The sequence below is a fragment of the Argopecten irradians genome, chromosome 3, assembly GCF_041381155.1.
Source record: "Argopecten irradians isolate NY chromosome 3, Ai_NY, whole genome shotgun sequence".
NCBI classification, from domain to species: domain Eukaryota; kingdom Metazoa; phylum Mollusca; class Bivalvia; order Pectinida; family Pectinidae; genus Argopecten; species Argopecten irradians.
The window spans coordinates 5460657-5480404 of NC_091136.1; the positions used below are offsets into that span (position 1 = coordinate 5460657).

General features: G+C 33.9%; 1 protein-coding gene across 5 annotated transcripts in view; it reads right to left on the reverse strand.

Moving 5' to 3' along the window:
• The window catches only part of LOC138317369 (streptococcal hemagglutinin-like), a 31446-nt gene that overhangs the window by 3094 nt on the left and 8604 nt on the right, over positions 1-19748 (reverse strand). Inside the window, exons 1-2 of one of the 5 annotated variants that reach the window (XM_069258985.1) lie at positions 10540-10716; positions 5910-6121 (exon numbers count right to left, since the gene is read on the reverse strand). The exons of 3 other annotated variants lie outside the window; for them this stretch is intronic. The gene's annotated coding sequence lies outside the window, so the exon portion shown is untranslated. Of the gene's footprint in view, positions 1-5909; positions 6122-10539; positions 10717-19748 lie in introns of those variants that run through there. One more of the 5 variants, XM_069258984.1, reaches the window with a different exon arrangement.

Genomic DNA, 19748 nt, shown 5'->3' on the forward strand with positions numbered 1-19748 from the left:
ACTAGATCTCAATGGCTAACTAATACATCTCTGCACAACATTTGGAATCAAATGACACGCTATATTTTTGAAAATAAAATCAAATATGCTCAGAGTCAATGATCCATACACTATGTTCAAATAAGAATGTCATTTCTAAATAATTCATATATTGATCTACAATATATCTTTTATCTAAGATGCCAATGCAATATCGATGTTTCTGCAAAGTAATTCTTTATATATTTGAATAGTACACTGACATTGTACTTAGAAATTCAAATATAAACCTATAGTATTCAACAAACTAGTATGTTTTGCAGGACTCTGAGATCTCTACAATTTAGACTTTTTAGCCAGTTGATAAAATAATACAACTTTTTGTAACATCAGTTTAAATGGGACTACGTGCTATGTGAAACCGAATAACGTTTATGCAGGACTAGTATTTCCAGTTGTGAAGGAACGTAACTTTTTGCAATCTTCCCGCTGAAATGACGTTATCCCGCGATAACGTCATTTGACGTCATTCCATCACCAATACAAACGATAGTCCCACACAAACGTTATCGGGTATCACGTGGTACGTGAACGAGTCCCATTGTCCGATTTCTTGATTAATTGAAGTCATATAAAAGTTGTAGCTCTTGTCATAAACTGTGATAAAGCATACAATGTGTTAATATGGATACCTATATATGATGGTTCGAATCCATAAAAGCACCAATAAAATATTGACGTAGTGGTAAATGTTGCCTTAAATATAACACGTTTTGAAAGAACCACCGCAGTCAACGCCATGTTTCAAACTTTCAGATATTATAGGAAAACCGAGTTGCATCACGTGACCGACATCGGCGATACCCGTATAGATCGGAACCACCCGAGTCGTCTCACGTGGCCAACATCGAGAATACCCGTACAGATCGGAACATTTCGGGGACTTCCGAGCTATTTTAAACGTGTACACATTAAAAATCAATATTTGAACTTAATTATTTAATAACTCTGCGAATAAAAACTTTACAAAAGTCGGCAAATATGGAAAGTTTAAAACTTTAAAAAAATATGTATATCAATATAAAAACCTTTTACTTAGCCAAAAATACAGCAAGTCACAGACCATACATTTTAAACAGATATGTTTATATGAGGACGGCCTCCTATGTATGCGATGTGTAGCATGTATGTAGTTATGATGCGTGCTTTGGGAGACTGTGGTTCGTTTGTTGTGTCTTCTTGTATAGTGGAACTCTCGCCCTTTTGCTATGTGTGTAGTGTCTTTGACTGTCTGTCCAATAATCTTAAGGTCAAGCCATATTTAAACGCAAATACAACAGCAATTACACATTACAAAGTATTACCAAGGACAAGTTATAAGGATACCATTTTAAATAAAGGATACGGATAAGGATATAATGCCATCGCATTACTGTACTATTCCACCGGAAAAAAAATTCTTCTGTATCAACAAACGTTACAATGATATTTGATATATCACTTTCTCGATAGTAATCACCATTTATAATAGTAATCACCATTATCGATAGCAGTCATTATCGATAGTAATTACCATTAAATGCCATGGCATTACTGTACTATTCCACCGGAAAAAAAATTCTTCTGTATCAACAAACGTTACAATGATATTTGATATATCATTTTCTCGATAGTAATCACCATTTATAAAAGTAATCACCATTATCGATAGCAGTCATTATCGATAGTAATCACCATTATCGATAGCAGTCATTATTGATAGTTATCACCATTATCGATAGTAGTCATTATCGATAGTTATCACCATTATCCACAGTAATCACCATTATCCACATTAATCACTATTATCCACAGTAATCGCCATTATCGATACCTTGAACAACTATCCACAATGTAACTAATATAAATTAAAAATATAAGGGAGGAAGTATGTATATCTTATCTTATTCATGTAACATTATACACGCCAGTATCTGGTATTTACAATCCTGAATAACATTAATACTGATATCTACTGTTAAAAGCCAGAAGTGGTGAAATGTTGAGGATAAACATAAAAAAATATCCGACGTCAAAGAAGATAAGGGGTTAAATTGATACTGATGGAGATTACTGCTTAAATAGCCCTGGTCCCTACTGTTAAAGACACACATGGAAATGGCCCACGGAGTCATCGCCCTGAAGTCATTGACCTGGCCATGTAGGCGGCGTGAGGGCGTATTAACACAACCATGTCAAAAGCTACTGACCTGGTGGCAGTAAAATCTTGAACTTTTAATAGTAGGTTTCTGGTAATGTTTAGTTTCGGAGATGATTCATCTGATAGCAATATCTTATACTTATATATCCAAGGGAATGACTATACTTGTTGTGTATGTTAGCACTGCTTGGAAATATATATAACGTTCTTGTATGTATTAAACCTGGATTCTCGTCAGATTTCTTTTATGTATGCTATGGCTACCCGCCAACTAATAATAAAAACAACAACTTCCCTGGATTATGTGCATAGTTGTTTACCTGCACATCATAGTTACATGCGAACATCGATAATCCGAAACTATAAATATTTTCTAAATGAACGTTAGCGTAAACTAAACATGTATGCGTAATTTTACATTTGTTTCCATAAAATGTACAGATAGGCCCAAGACTACAAGGTGAGAGTTTGAATGTTACACGGTACTCAATACTTAATACTTTCATCAGAGAAATATTGTCTTTAGTGATACAAGAGGCAAACAAGTGGTATTTTTTCTTATGATGGCTAGGTCATATATTATACAGATACTGCTATAAGCGATTTAAATGGGAAATATTGACGACTCACATTGGCAAATCGTGACCGGTTTCGATGATACTATAAAGATGTTAGGTTTAGTGTAATAAACTAATATACAAAGAGTTTCTACAGAGTTTATCAACTTAAAATCATGCTTAGTCTATATTTTTCTTGAAATCAAAAGAAAAATGCTACAAATGTGTCACATACATCCATGGACGTTTTATAATCTTTATGATACAGTAATGACTAAAACATTAAGCTTGGGGAGAATTAACATTGATATATCGAGTAGAAAAAACTCCACACTATCACTGATATATCAAATACAAGAAACTCATCATTACCATTGATATATCGAATACAAGAAACTCAACATTATGTCGAATACAAGAAACTCAACATTACCATTGATATATCGAATACCAGAAACGCAACATTACCATTGATATATCGAATACAATATACACATCAGTCATTATTAGTATCCTGAGCTTACATCCTTTTTAAACGAAGCTTGAAACATTGATGGCTTCAATACGTTCTGGTTTGTTATGCAAATTAGAAAAGACATCAAATGATATCAATTTTGCATCTGTGTTCGGACAGGTTTTGTATCAGCTCTTCCCTTTTGACGCAAACACGACGGACGTCTAGTAAAAGAGTTTAAACTTAAGATGGGAAACAACCTTGTTTAGAGTGAAATTAATCCACCACATATGCAGTTATTTTTTTCACCTAGATTTTTCGTTTTTTTTTTTTTTTGTTTTTTTTGTTTTTTTGTTTGTTTGTAATTTGTATTGCAATGGTCTTAATAAACAATATTTCGCATTTGACATGCATACAACATTATCAGATCCGATCCAAACAGTATTTGAGTACTTATTATAATTGGTTGATATTTACATTTTGCCCAATCAAAAGCTTTGTTGACATAGTATCAGAGACTTTCGAAAAGGATATCATTTGTTCAAACTCCTTAAACCCTTTACTGCCATTATTTTCTCTGATATTAATGGGGCAATGAGTAGAAGAAAGACATGGACATTCAGAGTAGGCGTAAGATTTTATTATCTACATTTGTAGATCTGATATTGATACTTTAGAAAACACGTGTAACTTGTAATTGATATGAATGTTATCTAAAAATGACATAAATGTAATAGGGTGAAATTAATAGAACATGCTGAATCAAGAAGAATGGATTTAAGAACGGGTAGGTTGCGTGTACTACGAATTGAATATTCGAATTACTATATGCACCTACATAGCTTACTATTGGCGCAGTAAACGTGTGAACGACTTTTATTCGCAGACTCACACTAGCCTATTATATTACTGCGTCGTAAGACCCATCGCTGATACCACACCTGATGCGATGCCGTGCTTGTGTCTTAGAGTACAGTATATGCTAGAGGAATGTTGGAGTGTCGCCAAATAATAGACAAATTATGTGTGACCATCATCAGAGAATATGCCATTTTTGCGTAATGATTGAACCAATCCGATACGCTATTCATGACGCCGAGACGGCCTTTTAGTGCGTCGTAGTAGCATTTGCGATGTTCAGTTGCTTGACTGCATGATTGAGGGTTATGGGGAATCACCATTGTTTAACAATAGCCGCTATTACAATGGCTACTACACCTCGAATGATAAAGACTTTCCCTATAATTACATTAAAAAATGTCAACAGCTTACTTGATTAAAATAAAATATTTAAGTTTTAAAGCTTGAATTCAAAATATTAAAATGTTCATATTTAACACTGAACTGTATTATTGTACTTTAGGATTGGTCAGTGTAACGCTCCAATGATTAAGTCCCTGCATCTTAAACATGTTCACTACTTAGATGTACATACGACATAGCAATACAATAAAGGTATACAATGGAAAGTTCATTTTTCCTCCTTTGACCTTTACCCCTGAAATTTCGATTGAGCCCATGAAACAAAATATGTTGGACATCCTATAATGTGTGGATGATTTAAGACAACTCCATGCAGAAAAGTATGTCTATTAGAAAAACAGCCGATTGAAAGCATCAGAACTAAAATATATGTTAACAGATGGCCAGAAGGTATCAATGTATAGAATCATTCATAAATCATAACAAAACTCAAGGGTCAACCGTCTGTATATGACACCCCGAGTGCCATCAAATTTCAGGACTGTTGACTTTAACATTGTTGTGGTACGTATTTGTGAGGAGCGTAATTACCTATATTCAGGTCACATGAAGTATGATCTGGGTGACACGCGTTATAGACAGAGGGATGTTTGGGGAGAGAATTACACATTATTATACAAACATTTCCACAGTGATCTCAAATCTACAGCTTATTTAAATCATTGTAAATCATTTGCATACACCGTGATTAAGTACTGACCGACATATAGCACGTCGTAATAACTGTGCAATACGTTTCGCTTCAGTAAATTAAAACATATCGACAGTCGGTCAGTTGCAGGTGTAATATGCCCATTCATTGAAGAACAATTTTTAATAAGCAAACAGACTAACAATCTTAGTAGGACGTTTTAAGTATTTTATTTCAGACAATATCAGTGTGATTCAACAGAAGACATTCTGTGTTCTTTAAATGTAAAAGTGCAATTCTAAACGCCTTAGTTTTGTTATTTAGAACGTTCCAGAATTATCTATTTTTGATTTAACCGTATTCGTTAAATAGTTTTAATATAAATGAAAAATATTGCAAAATGTCGTATTCAATTTTCATCACAAAGTAGGTCAATTGGATTTTATAAGCATTAAACTGTAACAGTTACAGAAATTTTTTATTATCTATAGTGGTGTTGCATTACATATATTTAATTTGTTCAGGATAAAAGCTGAATTTCAACATTGTTCTCTATGATATGTAACACACACATCGAAGTATATGTATTCGATTTCTGAAACACATAGCATGTGTGACCTACTAATTACTACATACATAATCCCCAGACAATATGACCGATATAATACATCTATGTCTGTTTGTGTATATATATATATATACTCACGCGTATTGTATTGTACATAGATGCTTTGTCACACAGGGCCAACGAAAGCCATAAATATCTCAGCAATAGACAGCTCATATAAAATTTGTTAACTTAGCTAAAAGTCAAATCGCTGTTACCTAGTGCCTTACTGTATTGGATTTACTGTTAATTCACAGTCGTTGTTGTTGAAAAAGACAGTTATATGTAATAAAGTTGTGTCCTTCAGACAGCGGGGGGTAAAGGAAACATGGGGTCACTGTCTGTCGTCCTGGGATACTATGTACAACCTCTCCTGTTTTTGGTTTCTCGGCAGCGTCGGAAATGGGACAGTGTGTTTAGTAAAATATAGCTGTCAACAGATAAAAGAAAATCAAAACACGTTACGTAACGATGACGTTTGATGATAATGATTCAATGTGACCATTGATAAATTCAAAGTACAGCGTTTCTTAGTCATCTCCGGAGAACAGAGATTGGTCATGACGACAGGAAAATTAAACTTTAAAGTCTTTGTATATTGCTAATGTGGTTCTCTTTGAACTCCATTGTTTATTTGGTCGTACTTTAGCGAGATAAAACTTAACATTGAAAATCAAGTTATATCATATATATGAAAATCACTTATATGCCTAGATAATTTTATTAGGAATTTGCCTAGGAAGCTAAAGATATACATATGTATCATGTGTCTTCAAAAGATAATGATACTTCCTTACACATTTCCGATTATATAACGTTCGCTTATTTTGTTAATGTATCAATGAATATGTGTGCATCAGTAGTAGCTAGCCGGAACGCTTGATTATCTTATAAAAAGCTAGCACCGTCGGAGAGAACGAGCAACACACGCTGTTTGCGTGATGATGACAAATATCTGAATAATAAGTACTAAGTTGGAGCGACAACTACAGTTTTAAACACCATATTGTGTCGAAGTCAGTTTAGAGTATTCATTTCAATAGTGAAACGCCGACTCAAAGGCAAAAACAAAGTCATTCTTGAATAATAGAAATAACATTTTGTTTAGTGCCTTATTACTTTTATGTAAGCGAGACATTTGGACCCTGAACCCGAGATGTAGCACATAAGAGTAACTTTGTTTCGGCATCTTTCTGAATGATAGAGAATGTGATGACACATCACAATTGACCTAATAATCATTGCGGCGCTGTCAGAGTATAACACAGTGCAGTCGTAATTAGCGGATAGGCGTATGTGATTTCGATATTAGCCTGATCTATCTTTGATACATCAGGAATGTCTGTACAATAACTAAGTTTGTGTGTCAGGTAGCCAAAAGCCCGATCTTTTGGGTTTTTTTATGAAAACAGAAAGCATTACTACTGGAATAAGGACAAGATAGACATGCATGTTGATAAAGAACACTCGAATCATCGGGAGGTATCCTTATCAGTTCTCAATCCGTAAAAACTGAGAAGAAAAAGTCCTTATTACAGACCCGAAGAAAACGAATAAGCTTTTTTCTAACATTCCATGATGCCTCTGATACGGCAATTTAGTAAACATCCGATCCACCGATAAGTAAGCGGACTGGTCGGATCAATGGACCAGACAGGCAGCTAATTTGGATGTGTTTTAATGGTAACTTTGAAAGTAATTTGATTTATATGATGTTCTCTATTCATATTCTACTAAATTGTCAATTAGCCTCATCAATACAATAACCATAGTCTCAAGTGCACATCCATTGATAAGGAATCGCAAATTAGTTAGATAATAAAGCTACTTAGGATATGTCATGTATTTGCTATTGGTAAGAGATGTATCCACGATAATCAAAACACTAGACACTCCATATCATATCTAATCTGGACGTTCCCATCATAAAATGAAAGAATTTTAAAAACTCATGATGGGAAGTATGTAGTAACTTATGATAGCTGAATTCGTGAACTAAGGCTAACCTAGATTTTAATGTCCATTTATTTAACCCCGCCCCGGGAAAGAAGTTTAAGATAAAACAAGTTCAATAACACGAAGGAAGGTTTTTACTACACATACATTTGTATCTCTATCTTGAAAAAAAATTTCAGTCATGTCAGTAGTTTCTGATAACAAATATGTCAAAATGATTAAAGGGATACTAAACCCAGGTCGAGAAAGATTAATATTTTCGTCAGCACTGTGAGAACTGTTCAGGTCAAAGAAGCGTTCTGTTCGCGAAGGACTATATACTACGTTTAAAATACTTTGTTTGGGTTACAAATAACATTTAAGATATATAATTTTATCTAATCAAAGCCCTGACAGGATATTGAATCAAGAAAAAGACTAACTGAGTGTGCTGGTACGATAAGGAACAGTAGGTTCAGATGCCATGTCTACAGATGCTCAGATAGATCAGCAAACAGACTCGCATCTCTTCGGGTCACTTATCGTAGACACCCTCACAAAAAGATTCCTCAGGGGAACGTCCCTATAGTAATCTTTTTTTAAATTGCTCTTTGCACTGTCAATTTGGACATATGGTTTCTTTAAAGCTTTCTCTAGCTCCCTGTCGAGTGAAAAATTTAAGTCATGGTTTAGATTTCACAGATATGCCTATTCTACAATTACTTTTGCTTGAAATGAGCTTTGTTATAGTGCGATGAATAGAGGAAAATAGACTTGAGGAGTGGCTGTACTTGTATGTAAAGGTAGATAAAACTAAATCCTAAGGATGATGTTGTATGTCACCTTGAACAAAAGACATTAACCGAGTTTTTAAAAGGACGTTGTAAATCTGCCTTCTTCCCCAAACATCTAAGTGACATTTAGTCTGTGTGTTAAGATTAATTTCAATATATTAAAGCAACCTGCACCGCTCGGGTTCGTTTTTCTACTGGTAAATGTCGATACCAGTACAATCTAATAAGATCATTGCATATCAAATGTATGGCGATCTCGGTCACAATTAGATATACGCTTTACGCGTAATCCTCTAAAACAAAAGGTTTATCGAAAACTTGTTCCAATGCATAATGATAGGCTTTCACCTACATATGTATATTGTGTTTTCAAGCATTGCAATACAAATTGCTTATAAATACAATATAGCTTATTTCTAGATAAATTTTCACTTAACAGTTAATGCGAAAGCACTCTAACAACGTACTGATCGGACCACATTAATGCGGCCAACACGCCAGCTACAGGTGAAATAATTTCAAATTATAATCACCTTCACCGTCACGAGTAAACATTATAGCACTGATGTGACAGCCATGACAACTGACGTCATCTTATTGGCATCATTTGATGGCCGACAGATGGTGGCAAATATCCTAATGTGAAATTATAATATAATCAAGTAGTTTATAATCTTTTCGAGCTAATACATCCAGATAAAAAGCTGATATTGGTTCAAATTCTGGTTCCTTACCAGGAGCGTGACAATAAAACAGCAACAGATTCGCGCCTTAGTTAACGACACAATGAATTATAAAAACTACTATATGATTTAGTCTTTGTGAAAAGCAACATGGGATTACTGATATAGAATACACCTGCGCTAAATTGATTTTGTTATAAAATCCCTACTGTCGTCAAGAAAAGAGTCAAAGACATACTTCATAAAACAAGTTTGAAGAATTCCGCTACCTTTCATAATAGAGATTCCATAGTAAATACATTAAAAAATCGGTTACATTTGCAACAGCCGTTGATCATAATCCGATTAGTTATAAGCTTGCCAAGTTGAGTTGAAACTTAAACATATAGTATAAACATTCCTGCATAATGTATGGAAGTGATGAAAATTGAATACATTTTTACTTCAATTTGTCAAATTGTCTATACTTATCACGATACATAATTAGTTCATTAACCAATGTACATTCAAGAATAATGTCACCTATTTTGTCGCCAATTTTCCGTAAACCAACGCAGCTTTTTATTGAAATTTTCAGACTTTCGTTGGAACATTATCAACATTGCTATGGATGACTCAACGAAGTTTTGCCAAAAAATACATTTATTTCAAGCGTTTTATCAAGCAATCGAATGCGCCTGCTTACCTCAAAAGAGGCAAAACCGATAAATGTCAGCTGTCTCGTTTAAAATTGCAAACGATAACATGTTCCAGACGCTATAGCTTGTTATGATGTAAATATGTTTGAAATGGGTCCAAATACAAAGTGTTAATCGTAAGGCAATTATTTACGTAGGAGCTCATTCCTGCCACACAAAACAATCAACAACACCGTTGGTATTTTAAAGAGGGAAGCCAATGTTTCAGTCGTTAAAATTCTCAGAAATAGAAAATCGAAGTTTTCCTTCAACCAGTATTGACGAATAATGTATTCTAACCGAAAAATTGAAAACAAATGACACCCGATAAAAGTATCAACGTTTGACAAAAACGCGGCATGCAACTTTTTCAACAAACGCGCCGTTTAGGTGCATTCCATTCGGAAAGAAAACACACTTCTGAATAAATAGAGTAGTTGATAAGGCAAAACCAAAATTATCAAGTAAATGGCAAACGTGTTATTAAACGTTCGATAAAGTGTCAAGTAAACCTCCATAGTATCAATATTCAACTAATTAGACTACAAAAATATTGCAAAATGATCAACGAAGCCAAAATGAAAATATTTAGCCATTAAAATACATTGAAAATCCCAATAATTGATGAATATATAAGTTGTTTTGTTTCACCATGCATTCATGCATATTTCTATGGAAAAAAAATAAAATTATAACAAAACAAACTCTATATCTATAAATGAATTCAGCGATAATAATTTAGTTTAAATTTTGCCTCACCTGTTTTGTCTCAAAGCTTTCGTTTTGTTGTGTATTGACAAAGCTGCTTTTTCACGGAAAAAAGAATTTCTGATCAATTCCGAAAAACTTTCAAATGAATATCTCACATGAGTTCTACAACCTGTGCGTACCGCTTTGCAAATACAGCGAATGTATATACGTTTGCTCTGACACGGTCCCAACCCATCGATTCGCTAGGAGGTGACGTAGTCAAATCCAAAGGAAAGAGCCATTTACAACCAAGGGGTGTAGCACGCTGACCCACAAACCGATTTATAGATACATCAAAACAAAACGCGTCTGTTAGATAGAGATGACCATGAGCAATGAATATTCATGACTAGGTTAAACATTATAGCACATTGACTGGGAGTGACAGATAGAAAAAGGAGATGACTCTGATGTAGATACTATATATAGTATAGAGTATATACCTAACAGGCGGACGGTCAATGAAACAGAACTCTTCTGATATATATATGCCCGAAAGTCAGTTTTTAATAGTGAAATTTACACGCATATATATTTTGAATGTCACAGATGCAGTGTTACAGTTTAATTACCGATAATGTCATTGTGTGTGTGTTTTATCTGTTTCTTTGAGCAATTTCATCAGCGATTGGTACATTACATTAACTACATATGTAGTCCGTTGCCTACTGGAGTATTGACATATTTGCCTATGTTAGATCTAACAAACAATATGATAATTAGCACGGACTTTGACTAACAAGCAGATGAGAAAATTATGTTTTTGTCCCTTTAATTACCACACGTACATCATTATATATATAAACAGTCGCAAAACGGAATATTTAGCAATAATAACATATATGTCGCAGTGCGAGTCGAAAGCGAAACTCGAAGCCCTTCCTACTTCGACGCCAAACACCCAATTAGGCGCTGGGCATTTAGTTGGAAGATTACTGAGGAGAATAAAAAACATATAACTATTCAAAAGATTGAGCGAACGGTACAATTCTCTTGGACTTCATGCAGATTAGGTAACTGTTAGGTTCGCCTCTCCGTTTTGCATTAGAGAAGTAAGTGTAGGTGCTTGAACAGACTATCGTATTGGCATTCTTTGGCACATTCAATATATTGGTTGTAACAAACATTTTCATTGGCTTAAACATTTTCTTTATTGTCCCATAAAGGAAAAAAAGGTGTCGCCATTTGTAACGTCTCTTATTATTTGCTCAAACAACTGTAATGATTTCAGGAATTTAAAGAAAAATAGAACTTTTGAATTGAATGAGATTGTGTGTGTTTGGTACATCGAATTGGAAGAACTAAATTTGAATAGATTTTTTTATGTTAAACAGATATAAGGCAAAGATCTCAGTTTACTCTTATCAAAAACCGCATCTGGTTTTATTGCTACTTGTTTATCTACAAAGCAAATTCATTCAAAATCATGCTCATTTAGCGTTGCTCTACTGGAGCGTACTGCTTGCGAAGATATCAAGCAGAACCCCAGATTTTGCCAAATCCAATCTAAACGTTGTGATATAAGGCGAGCCGATAAAATTACCATACCCAGTATACATTGTACTGTTAATACTGACCTCTACTAGTGTTAACATGAATATCTTGACGTTCGGTCGGGACTTCACAAAATGCAAAACAAATCGCCTTCTTACTACATATGATCTCTTTCGATGATGCGGATTTCAATTGATCGCCAAATGATAACATGCACTTGATAACTGGAGTTTAAACTTAGATACTAAAACATATGGTCTAACTACAAAAAAATACCCTTATCAACATTAGGTTGTCAAACTCCCTGTATATGTTTGCTAATATACTTTGGAATTCCATGTATTTCAATGGCATATTTAAAAATATTTTTAGCAATTACTTTGACAGAAGATCTTACAAACGAGAATTTGAGAATTTCGGGTTGATGGAGGCCTGAGCGGTTTCAAAGTCCATATGGGTAAATCAACTGCAAATACTTATGTTGAGGAAAGCTTTATGGTGCGTTGTGCTTAATTTTTTAAGAACTGTAAATTATCACTTGTATTTGTAACAAGTCTTTAAAAAAATCCTTTGACGTGGATATTTTTTTTCGTTTTATCTACCCAGGTCCACACTTTGAGGACGTATATGCATTTTGAATTAAACATAATTAACCTTTGCCGTACAACTGGTGTCATTCTTGAGTTCTAAAACATATTCAATTTCCATACCATACATAAATACCATACCTAATTATCTACTCGGAATCTATTTACACTTACATATTTTATCAGAAATACTATTTAGTGCATTTCTCACTAGCCCTTTTGCACTAACTATGTATTTGTTGATTATTTTTCTGAATGTCCTCGATTAAAGGCCCAATATCCGTATCTTTCTTATTTTTTTCTTGATTTAGAAGAATGTTGAAAAAAAATCCTGTTGTAAATCATGCAGAGACAGGACTAAATCGAAGTCAAGATGAGCGATAATGATTCGTAATATTTCTTTAAAAATCAAATAAATATTAACTATCGCTAGGTGGGTCCCACTAAGTCAAACAAGCCGAAGTTAGCCGACAATGTAACGTCTTTGCCGAGAACGTCATGTGACTACTGTAACTACGTAACGTCTGTCCGAACTCTTCCGAAAACGGGTCATGAACTTTCCGACTTCCGTTCGGCAATACTCGTAACTTCTATGGCGACCAGTTTAAAATGAAGGCATGTTTACATGTATCGACTTTCAACAACTGCTGTACCAAAGTTATAAAAAAATCATTATGAATATTCTTTAATATATCTTAATTTTAACTACATCTACAAATACTAACAATATCGGAATCGAATTTAACTTGAATTTTTGTTGATAGTTACGTATAGTGTGGCTTTAAGCAAAAGTTCTAAATGAGCGAGTTCGTCATTAACGTATCAAAACATTTGCAGGAAACTAAGTCGAACCGAAATAATGACGTTTAAAATCGTGTTTATTGAACGCATTAAAGTCTGATTGGATTGTATTGGTTACCTCCTATTATACATAAACATAACGACGAAATGATGAAGTTTATTTTTAAGCAGTTGCCACCTTGGGCATTCAAACTACTTATCGCTTTATATAGACTCCAGACTTCAAGAACATACACAAGGAGAGCCATGTAGCCGATAAAGATAAATAAGATAAATAAGAATCTAGATTAGCGATGTGTATTGGTATATACAGCCTGTGGCGAGGCAGTGTATCTAGATGACTAATGGGGAACGGAATATCAATGGGACCTCCCGCACCTGTTACGTGTATTGTATAGGTGGATTGTGTATCTATATTTGCTGAAGCCCGTATTGCAAACCAATATGGGTTAATATGAAACACGAATCGCTCCATCTGCAATAGCTCTAGTTCAATGCTGATTTTGTACACTAAATGGAATGTCAAAATTGTTTTGTTTTTTTTAAACATTTTCGATATTGTTTTCATCTCAAATCTTTTTATTTCAACTTCAAAAATTCGTTCAAATCTAGCTTTTATCAAACTTCCCTATATTTAGGATCTGCAGCAGCCCTTTGATTGTAAAGAACTTGGGATACCTTTTCTTTTATTCTTCTTAGAACACTGTATTCCATCTTCCACTTCCTTAACACAATCTTACTTTAGGGCTTTACTCTCAATAATCTAACCAATAGGTTTTGCCGCCAACATATCTACCGCGAGAAGACGCATCGCAAATACTTGTATACCGTATGTTTTAATGTAACATCATCCGCACGTGCTTTAATATTGCATATACAGAATGCTTACTTAATTGATTCAAGTTGCTAATATAGCATAAAGCAAGAAAGAAAGTTACATATTGTTCTTCTATGACAAATTAACTCGTACCAAAGTTTTCATTCAAACTGAACGTCGTTGTTAATATAAGAATTGTCCCATGATATTGTTTTATTAACTATCTATAAGACTGACTGTACCTTATAAAGTATCAATTTTGCTGATAATGCAGAAAATCTCACGAAAATTACAGCAAGCTAGCAAGCTAGCAAGCTGTGTCTGCACTTACTAGTTGCGGTGACTCACCTATACAAACGACCCATTGATTGATCGACAGTTTTAGTTGTGGGTCAGACCTGTATCGTCTACCTGTCTGAAACACAAACAAACTTGTCTGTCACCAGACGGTAAGGTACTGGCTCTAGGATTGGCTCGCGAGTCCCGGTACCTATAAGGTCGTAATGTTACGTGCGTTTCTGCAGAAACTTTATTAACAATATAATCACCTGCATTTAAATACAACTTTTCACACCAAGAACATGATAATAAATTAATACATGTTTACTAAGTCTGCGATAAAAAAATCTGGGTTATCTCATGTCAACATGACCGAAAAAGGATATATTATCTTCACGTTGTGAGTATATGTTTATGTGTACTAAAACATAAAGTAATTTAGTCGGAAAAGGTCATTGTCAAATCTGGAGCGATCTACAAAGAAAAGGCAACAGTGGAAAGTACATAACAAAACTTCAAACGCATACATGAATGGTGATCGACGGCAAATTCAATTCATAAAAGAAAAACTGTAGTCAAAGCATCACATTTGTCTGTTGCTCCTCTGAGAACGTATCTCATATAATGAATGGATGATTTATTTAGAAAATTTCACACACCATTGTATATATCCTTAAATGACGGTTGTTGTCAATAAAATAAAATATGTTTACTCTTCTGGAACCCTAGGTTTTGTCATATTTGAAATTTTCCATGTGACTAAATGTTTAAACGAATTCGAGTAAAATTTTGTTTTGTTATTACACTGGTACGCTATATTATTATAAATATATATTTGATAAAATAGATAACACTGCGGGTTTGATTGCAACCGACAGATAGTATAAAGGTTTGTTATCTGGATATAGAAAAAAAAGCAATTTGATCTTGACTATTCGTCTATCTTATGTTTGAGCATTATGAACATGCATTCTATACATCTAGCAAGTCACAAATTCATATCGTATGATGCTGACTCATAAACAGGCAAAAAAGACATACATATTATCATAGCGTTAACATCAGCTGTGACCATCTCATAGATTGAGACAAGAAGGTCGGCCAGTTGTGAGTCATGAAATACCTTATTATCTCTCATTGGGTATTTATGGTATCGAATAGAGCATATATTTCTAACATTAAACAGTTGAACGCCTTGGAACTTTCATCAATCTTTCACGACAGAAATAAAAGTACAGGAATTATTTCAATTGCATATGAAGTGAAACCTACAGCATTTTTCATACTGTTGGTATTTCACCTATCTGGCATTTTTATGTATCAACACCATATAAAATTTTCGCATCTCAATCAGTCAATGAAATTCATGTATTATGAACCATTTTTTTCGAACCAGTTTTATACTGATCATCATATATTGAATCCGAACATTGTGTTGGCAAGGTGCTTTTTGGTTCGGAACATACGAAGTTATGACGATGGAGGAAAATTGGAGTACCAGGAGGAAAAACTACTAAGCTACGTAAATATATACGCAATTCCCTGTGTATTACACGCACCTAGGTAGAGACCGCGGGAAGCGAAGTGGGTCATGAAAAAGGACGTTGCTCAATGGAAGAAAAACATAAAAATATGATATGTAATGGAACTCTGACTAACAACAATTAGACCTTACACTTTTTAAACTCCTTTGATTTGAAGGTGTAAAATGGAGATCACCCGGTCGGCATTTATTTAATCATATGGAGAAAAATATCATTTTCGAATTCATATATTTTGACATATATAGGTTAAAAGGATAATTTTCTATGATTTTGTAAAAATATTCAAGATAATCCAGATAACCTCACTGATTTCCCGCGGGTGAACCATAAATATATACCTTGGAGGTACAAGTGCACTAAAATAAGTATAGATTTCAATACGTCAGATTGGAGACACCAAAACGACGTTAGTAAAGCACGATTTTCCGTTGATTTTCCTTACGGTGAGTGTGACGTCACAAAAATTAAGAAAATCATTGGTACCGGTATTATCAAAGGCTTGTAAAGTGTAAAATACAAGAAAGAAATTCAGCTCATTCGAAAATACGTTAGCATAAGGGTATATCAGCTATCCATCTGTGTGGGTTTCTGTATATTTTAATTAGCTTACAAATTATAGTCCGCATTTGATTCCACTGGGTTTGGGTTTTATTAGTTTAACGTAGACCAGCGGTAAGTATCTGGCAACTGGCCAACATGGGATTCGAACTTGTGTCCATGTGGTAGAGGGCTTGCTTTACATGTAAAATGTAGAAACACTTAAACCACTCGGACAAAAATATCCCGCATAGCAGAGTCCGTAATAGGCCATACGCTGGTGATCGCGATACACAGTCGTATTTCCAACAAGAAAACGATCAGTTGCATTTTATTTCAATTAATATATGTACAAATGTACATTATAAAAACGTTCATTTCAGCAGGTCCTAATATAATTTTACGTCACTAATATGTCTATAATTCCCATCATACCAAGAAAAGATTTCAGCTTTAAATGACTAGTTTAAAGAGGTCGACTCGGTCAATATTTAAATGTTGTAGTAACTTAGCTATAGATAAACAATAGACGGCTTAACTCAAAAATGTAAATAAAGCAAGTATCTGTCGGCTTTTGTCAATCGCTTTGTCCGCTTTAATGTCAGTTTAAGAGGCCGGAAATAAACAAAAGACATAATTTATTACATCAAACAATATTTTGCATAACATTGAATATTCACATAAAATCTGAACCATGTCAACAAATGAATATATTTTTATCAAGGTATGAATGATGTCCTATGTTATATGTATATCAAGGCACTACCATATTTACCTACTCTATGTGTTCTCCCACAATTAGTTTGTCGTTTATTATATAGTATATAAGAGTTTTATAGTATACCATACGACGGAAGTTGCTTTATCGCAAAAGGATGTGACGGAAATGTCGGCTATTTCCGGAATTGAGCCACAAGACATAATTCGGACAAAAAATATCCCTGTCAAAAAGTACTTAGATTCGCATGCATGTTTATCAATTAGCATACCAAAACATTTGTAAAATTTGCATTAATTAAACCTCGACATTTTCACAATTGAAAGGTAAGCTGAATGAATTGCATCAATACATTTAAAAAGGCGTCTGTTCATGGTCACGATACCATCTTGTTCCGCCATGATATCCTGAATATTTCAAGCGTATCGTGATGAGGACCATATTCAGATGATTTATTTAGATCAGACAGTTATATTATCGACAAATTGAAATTTGAAAAATAATTTGTTAGTAGAAGTTAATTACTTATAGCCTCATTATAGCATATATAATATAAATTGGAACCTATTGTCCGAACAACACAGTTGGTAAGAAAACGCATGAATAAAGCACTCCCCTTTTCATCTCCCTTTACTAAATATTGTCACGTATTTGACAATTGACTTGAATTTGAATTCATCCTTAGTTTATTTTGCTAAGCAGGGTCAAGTTTCAAAAACGTTCCTTACGTTAGAGGAATTTCTACATATAAAGGTCAATAGGAAAGCATAGCTGACTTTAAATTAATGAAGGATCCTTACTTCTTTTGCAAATTATTTCCATAAGATAATGGCCATTACCTGGCCCCACTTAAATTTTGACTTCAATCTGTACTTTTGTTTCGAGAAATCGAAGCCAAGCTTGAAATAGATATCATAACTATGTCATCAACGCTCTCATCAATGATATATATATGCTTCTTGGATAAACAAAATTGTATCAAGAAGGAATAACCATTATTATTATTTATAAAAAAAATAATACCAATAATGGTAACTTTTGAGAAAAAGAATATATCAATTGTGAGATTTAACTTATAAGGGAAATATAACGTTCCACAAATTAACAGGGCGGGTGGTTACACAAATGTAGTTTCCTTGTTAAATCTAAACGTGTTTTGGAAATTTGAATTATAAATACTAGTATAAGTATCAGACGGATCAAAGTCTGAATAATTGAGACAACATATACCATCGGATTAACCAATAACACAAACATTGAAATATTTATCTACTGAGAATATCTGCGTGTTCTTCGGATGTGTAATATCAGTGACCACTGTGAATAAAACAGTTCTCGCTGTAGCTGATATATTCCTCATATCTATCGACATGTTAGATGTACCTAATAGGCTGGCATGCACACCTTATCGCGTGCTTTACCCATCCCGAACACTTAGACAGATAATATAGGATGTATGTGAGTACTAGTCACTCCGGGTCGAGGTCATACACTGTAAACTAGCTTACTTAGACACTAATCAATAGCTCAACATCTGCCAGCAGGTCATCATACACCGGCAATATGAAGAATTACTTAAAAATCGACAAAATATAGACATCTTGATACAACATAGAAAAAATCATAATAAAAAATAAATAACAATGTAGTCTTATATATATCTTATGAATAATTCTCATATTACAAATGCAGTATTTTTTCCAATTATCAATTCAAATACCCTGGTATCAGCTGTATCTACACAAAGCACTCATATACACATATTTACAAAGTTATACTGGTATTACATGTAACCCTTATATCTCTTTACTGGTGAAGTGTTGTTTATCAAATGTCAGGCATAATAATACACTAACAAGAGGAACGTGTGACGTAATATTAGCATGGCGTCGTTATAATTGTATATAAAAGAATATGGAATATGGACCTCTTTTTGCAAGTTTTAGACAAATTAGGCTCGTGCAAAATATCATTTTAAAACAATACTGGTCTGTTCATAATTGTCATACAGCAATATATTTTAAATGTAAAACCCATGCATTATAACACTATTATGGCTTTATTTGTAATAATGACGTCAATATCAATATGTCGTTTGATTACATATTTCAATAGATTATACCATTGACATCATATCCTAGGAGGTTTTCGTCCGTCCTCTCTATATGAGTTTGCCTTACCATTATTACTATCACAATATTGATGTAATAAATAGAATCTTACACTCCGCGGCTATGATCATGAAATAATAAATAGAATCTTACACTCGCGCGGCTATGATAATGAAACATATCAAACATAAACATCAGGTGAAAAAAATAGAGGATACATGAGGGACTATTGGGGACGATAAAAAAATATTAATCGAGTTAAAGTTAAATTTTAGCTAGTTTGTTACATTATGCGTAATGGTGAATTCAATCATTTCATGACATGTTAAC